The following is a 6906-nucleotide window of genomic DNA, read 5'->3' on the forward strand; positions in this document are numbered from 1 at the left end:
TCAGTGCTGGCTCTGCGCGCTCACAGGCCTGCCTTGCTCGGAGGCTCCTACAAACATTCGCTCTGGCGGGCGGCAAAACTATTCTTTCCATTCTGATTCTGTCGCTGCCGTTGTGCTGGGACCTGAGCTCTGGTTTTGCTACTAGGTCTCAAACAATGAGCAGACACCTCTGGCTGCAGAGGTTTCCTGAGGGAGCCTGTCCTCCGGCAGGAGCTCTGCAAGCCCATGTTTTCTGAAGAGCCATTTCCAGGGATTAACCGCAAAAGATTTCTTTACAAACGGGCCCCCAGGCTCCTCTTTCAGTTGAGTTTAAGAGCCTCCCGTTCTTAGCCAAAAAAGGAAATGACCCAGCTGCACGTAGGGCTGGAACATCTGGATTTTATCCCTGTCATGAATGGGTCATGGATACGCACAGCCCAGTGCCTGATTTACTGGGAGGGAAGGGGGATGATGTAATGCACATTCGTCCCCCACGGCTCCCAGAGAGGGTCTAAAACAGTCATGAAAATATCATTAAAGTGCAGGCTAACAATGGGGGGCACAGCTGGGGGAAGGAAGGAGGCAGAGCCTGGAGCTCCCTAGTGGGCAAGGGGGTGGGTGAGGAGATGAAACATTCACTGGCTGAACAGCCAAGCTGCGGCGTCAGGGGAGGGGGAAAGCTGGGTCTGTGGCAGGAGCAGGGCAGGCTGGGCTCTGAGGCCACAGGGCAGAGTACAGACCCAGTAACATTGATCCTGCAGGAGCCTGAAAGAGTCTCACAGTCTGGGGTGAAAAAGTGGCCCAGGGAAGCCCCCAGCACTTCACATGCCCCTCTCTGTAGCTGTTCTCTGGGGAAACTAACCCCAGGCCCTGGCAGGGCAGCGGAGGGATGCTGACCCGGGGCCTGCATTGGGTTCAGCCCAAAGCGTGCGTCTGCCATGAAGGAGAAATAAAGGAGCTGGAAAAGCCCCAAAGCCAGGGCCGCGGGCAGGAGCGTTCCTGCAGAGAGGCCGAGTGCAGAGACAGGGCAGCGCCAGCTGCCTGTGAATGACTCCAGGATAGGGTTTGAGGCAGCCTCCTGCACTGGAGCGGAACGGGGGAGCCAAATACTCAGCCGCAGCAAGCAGCCCTGTGTCTGTGAAGCACCGAGACCCGGCAGCAGTTATAAAGGTCCTCTGCACCCAGACTGCGAGACACCCCCCACCCCAGCGCACAGCCTGCCGGTGAGGGCCAGGTGAGGGCAGCTCGTGCTGGGTGAACCGACCCTCCCTGTTGGAGCACAAGCAGCTTCCACGGGGCTGGTGTCACTCACGTCGGGGCTCGGGAGGGGATGCAGAAACCTTGCTACTACTACCACGGTGCTTCACCCCAGCAGGGGCTTGGCAGCTGCTGGGTAACTACCAGCGTGCAGGATACGTTCAGCAAGAGGCCCCCACGGCGATGTGCTCCTCTGCAGCATGTGCTGTGGGTCCTTTGCAGCGCAGCTGGGTGTAACTCACTTCATCAGGCCCCTGGCCTTGCAGGGGCATTGGGCACTGACTCCCACGGTTCCCCCTCTCCTGCCTGTGGCGCGATGGTGCTGTCTCCTGGGGCTCATCCTGGCTGCTGGTTCAGTGCGCAGGGGGTGGGTGGCGCTGGAGGCCTGCGCTATACAGGGGTTAGACTGGGCCCCTTCCAGCCGCAGACCCTGACTGTTAGCCAGCTCCTGGGGCAGCAGAGGGGCTGTTGATGACTGCTCAGCCCATTCCCTGCTGCCTCCTCAGGGCTGAGCAGACGCTGCTCACACCTCCCATCTCGGACATCACGTGGATTGGTTTGAGCTGCGTTCGTGCCCTTACGTGTTCGCGTCTCGCCAAGCGCCCCAGCCAGGCCGCGAGAGCTGGACAGCCCCAGCAGTCAGGGCTCAATGCTCCCCAGGGATAAAACGGAGGCAACAGGCCACACTCCAGAACTGGCTTCCTCTGCTGGCCTGTGTCAAAAACGCTGGGCTCCCATTGAATTGAGGCTCGGCGCTAGTCCTGGTGAGACCCGGCCAGGAGATGGGTCAGAGGCCTGGGCCTAGTCTGTTGGGCTAACTAGGCCAATGACTTAGATGGTCTGTGGGTTGTGCTGCCACCTTAGCTGCTGTGCCCCGCAGCCATTCCTCTTGGTGGGGGCCCTGCCATGCCACACTGCCCTGCTGCTGGCCCCTGGGTAAGAGAGAGGTCCCTGGCAGGTCACTTTGGCCATATGGGTCCTGGGTGGGTGGCTTGGGGTTTTGCCTCTCTTTGACTGGAGGGGCTTTGGTGTTTCATGCATTGAAAGCTGTCAAACTGCCAGTGTTTGCTGTGGTTCAGGATCTGGTGCTGATTGTCGAAATGTTTGTAGGAGAGAGAAGGGGGACGAGTAACTTCCCCCCACCCCAGAGAAGCAGGACCCCAATTCCCAGCTATGGCAATGCAGTTCAAGTGAACCCCTGGCAAGATGCTCAGTTCCATTCCTCACCCAGCACGGCCCACGCTCTGCACAGTGTTCGGGGGCAGTGTGATCAGGCTGACCTGCTGCCTGCTCCATCTACTCCCCAGCACTCTGCCAGGGATGAGAGAGAACAGAGTCTGAAATGATTCATTGTTGGACATGTGAACTCTCCTTCCAAATTAGACACGACTAGACAGGCCCTTCGGCACCGGAGACAGTCAAAGCTCATCTTCACCCCCTGCTGGGGGTGACTATCTGGAGCAGGGCACGTGCCCCCCTGAAGGCTCCTCTGCTGCTAGGACTGCAGCCCACCGCTGGCCCTGTGCAGCACCAGGGACCTAGTGCTCAGAGGAGGTGATGCTTTCACATTGGTCTGAAGCTGCCTTATGTCAGTGACTTGCGGCACCAAAATGTGCTGCACCGCTCAGTGACCTGTGCAGCTCTGTGACCTCTTGCGCCCTTCTTACACAAGCAGTTAAATTGCTGTTAACGAGGACAGTGAAACAACTCAGATGCCCAGAGCCGATTAACTTCTGCCTGAGATGAATGGGGCAGTTCACACCGCAGAGCACTTGTTTCAGGCTCGGTGCAAACTCAGGCAGGCATCTCTCATGCTTGGTTCACGTTTCTCTGGTTGTCTCAGAATTTCTTAGGGCAAGCTGAGATTCTGGAGCACAAGCTGGCACTTGAGAGAGGGGCAGATAGGCCACACCATCGTCTGCCCAAACCCATCTCCTCAACGTGCTGACAAGCAGTGGTCACACCAGCTTGTAGCTACCCTTGCGGCTCTGTCAGGAAGGAACTGATCAGCTACCTTCACAGCAAAGCAGCCAGGGCCACGAGGCCAGTTAGTGTGCTGTCCACACAGCCAAGCTCTCCGGGACTCTCAGACTGTTTCTGGCCAGGGTTTGTGGGGATGTGGGCAGTGCTGTTCTGGGGCATTTCAGAGGACAAGTACCCCCTCAAGCTTGATTCTCTTTGACGTGTGCAGGCCTGGGCCTTGACACCTGAGACTGGTTTGCTCTTATTGAAATGCATAGCCACAAATGTTATTGGCCATAAAAGTCAGCCCTTGTGAAACCCCAGCTGCTGTATCGGAGCAATCTCTGCGTGCAGGGAATTCCACAAGCTGCTCATGTACTGGCCCAATGCCTGTTTCCATGCTCCTGTCGGTGAGTGAGATTCACTCCCACCTTATGGGTCAGGGCGACAAGCAGGGGCTTGGTTATGGTCCATTGACACGTTCCATCATGTTCAGTGCTGAAACCGAGCCCCCTCTAATGCCAAAAGCCTGAAATAAAAGGGGCAAACAGATGGGTGGGAGGTCCTCGAATTCCAGCGCTTCCCCTTTTCTGGGGTGCCACATCATGCTGGCGAGAAGTAGAGGAACAGTAAGTGCAGGATCTTACCTCTGTGTTTATTTTTAGGTAGGCACTTGTGTGGAAGACCTGCCATACTCAGAGGGTGTACGAGCATGCTTGGAGGGAGGGTAATTGGACAATCTTCTTCCTTTCCATATCATTCCCTCCCAGCTGAACTGGGTAGTCTCAAGGCAGGAGCACATTCTGATTGCTGTAATTATCCTTGATTTCTGGTGGTTGTTGCTTTTATAAACTTTCATTTAGCTCAGTCATGTAATATACATGGTAGCACAAATGAATCATTTATTAGCAAGTTAAAGTTTAATTATGGCTTTGCTTTCTCTAAGGGAAATCCTGGCCTGCTCCCTGCTTGGCTTTGGGCAAAAGAGTAGTGCTGGATTGGAGGAAGCTAATTAAAATCTAAGTGAAAGTGGAACATGCCAGCCGCAGCACCTAGCGAAAGGAATTACGGGGCCAAAGCACAGTCAGCCTTTGGCAACCAGTGGGGCAGTTGTTGTGGTGGGGTTGCTGGGTTGATTTTTCCATGATTTTGTATTTAACAGTCATTAGTTAATCAAAGAACCAGGGATCAAAAGCGACAGCCGTGACCAGAGGTCAGAGCTGTCACCCCATTCACTCCGGATGTGTCTACACTGCAGTAACACCTCAGGGCTGGCCTGTGCCAGCTGCCTCGGGCAGGGGCTGTTTCACTGCAGTGCAGATGTTGAGGATCAAGTTGCAGCCCAAGTTCTGGGACACTCCTACCCTGCAGGCTCCTAGAGCCCAGGCTGCACAGAGCAGTGAACCAGCCTCAGCTCCCTGAGCCCCACGAGCCGGAGCCAACCAGGACAGGCCCCCGTTTCTAATCCCCGGCTAGAGGTGCCTTTGTGCTCAGGGAGTGCAGCAGCCACATGTGCTCAGAGGGAAAGAGCGTCATGCGCCGCAGGCCCCCTACACTGGGTACGCCGAAACCCGGGAGGGCCAAGGGACCTGCACGCAGTGGCATTTTAAACAGTCCCTGGCTAAAGCACTTTCCCTAGCCCCAGGCCCCCAGTGCCAAGGGAGAGTCTGGCACCATTCAAAGGGCAGAAACACAGCCAAGCTCTCCTGCGTCTTGCTGCATCGCGGGGCACAGCCTTCCCTGGGGCCAGCGCACCACCGGGATGTCTGCACAGGCCACCAGCCCATCGTCTCCGTGCACCCTGCTCCTGGGCAGAGCTCTTGCCTGCTGAGGGCAAGGGTCTGAGCTCAGCGATGAGCTGGAAGGGATCTCTGGGACTCCCAGGGTTCCCACACTGTACAGAGAGCAAAAGCCTTGCCTCTCCGGGGCCTCACTCCTGCCCTGCCAGAGACAACAGTGGCCTTGGGGGTTGGCCTGGGTGCCAAATACTGAGTATTTGTGTTTGGTCTTTGCTACAGCAACTAGGAGGTAAAAATCCCATTGTGCCAGGGGGGGAGGTTCTACCCCAATGCAAAGCCGTCAGGTGTCCCCTGCCCCAAGTCTCTTCAATCAAATTTTTCACAGATGATCACTAATTGTGCGTTCCCCATTTTCTGGGCGCCCAGTGCAAGACATGTGGGGCCAGATTTGCAGAAGTGCTGAGCACTCAGCTGCAACTGAAGTCAATGGGAACCATGGTGCACTGACTTTATAACGTGCTAGATAGATAATGCTCAGTACTCTGAAAAGTCAGGCCCCAGTAGTGTCAAGTTAGGCACCCGAAAGTGGTGACAGCTTCTGACAATTTGGTTGCAAATCTCTGACTGTCTCAGTTCCTGAGCTGTACAATGGCGATATTAACTTACCATCAGCAGCTCCTAGGGTGCAGTAAAGATACATCCGTTAAAGTTTATGAAGCAGTCTGCAATGGCCAGGAAGAAATAAATCATTTTGTATTCAGCACAGGGTTTGGATGTGTGGGGGGACCAAAACCTCAATGAGGAAAGAAATATTGAATAACCCACTCACTGAATGAAGCAGGTGTCCTGTGGAAAAAGTGTGTATGATTCCATAGTTAGTCTATATCATGGTGCATATGCACAAGGAGGCCAAATTAAGTATACAGCCAATCTTAACGCTAGCATTTCTGAAAGTCTGAGTGCTTGACTTTAAAAGAACGGTATGGTTGCAATGTCATATGATACACTTATATAAATACATGTGACAGAGTCTTCGCGGTGCACACAGTCCATGGATTTGTAGATTTGCCCTGGAAGGGACATACCTGACCCTGCATTGTAATCTCTCAGCACAGCTGTAAATGACAACACAAAGTGCAAGGCCTGGACATTTCATCCCCTCTCTGGCCCAGCACTTGCCTTTCAAGTACATCCAAGAGCAGGAGCTGATTTTAAAAGCTACACAGCAGTGATCCTGTGACCAAGTGCAGCCCTATATTCACACCCTACCCACTGTTGTAATAATCTTCGTACAAAATCTGCCTTGTGCAGTATATTTGAAAATTAGTAACTCACTGATCAGTAATATTGTGACCTGTATGTAGCAACATTATGTGTAAAGTTATGAAATTCACACACACACACCCTCTGATGTTCAAGGCATGTGTTCAAACTCACATAGCCCCAAGTAGATAGAGCTGGTCAAGCAGGCCTGCCTTAAACAATGGGCTGTGTTCACCTCCATTTGCATATAAGCTGTATACATAGTCCTTGGACAGCAAGAGGGGGAAGAAAGACAACAAAGAAAATCTGCATTTCTGTACACACAGGTGAAAAGAAACATGAAACCCCCTTCCTCCACCACACTCCATTCCCCCTTACTCTCCGCTGGAAAGAACTTTAACTAGGGGTCACACTCAGGAAAATGCTTTTCAAAGGGTGACAGAAATATAAAAGCAAGCGTCAAAACCACCCCACGTTCTCGCTCCCTGTCCATCTCTGCCTTTCACCTAAGGGGGCAAAAGAGAACATTTGTTGAACCTTGGGAGCAGAACCTGACCTGAAACTTGGTCAGCAATGAAAACCTGTGGTAAGAATTTTACCTTGACCCCAGCTGAAGGTAAGTTTAGTACTAGGAAGTGTTGTATGATCATTTTTCTTGTAATCATTGCTGACTTTAATTCCTTACTACTTGTACTCACTGAAAATC

This window comes from Gopherus flavomarginatus, chromosome 22 (assembly GCF_025201925.1).
Source record: "Gopherus flavomarginatus isolate rGopFla2 chromosome 22, rGopFla2.mat.asm, whole genome shotgun sequence".
NCBI lineage: Eukaryota > Metazoa > Chordata > Testudines > Testudinidae > Gopherus > Gopherus flavomarginatus.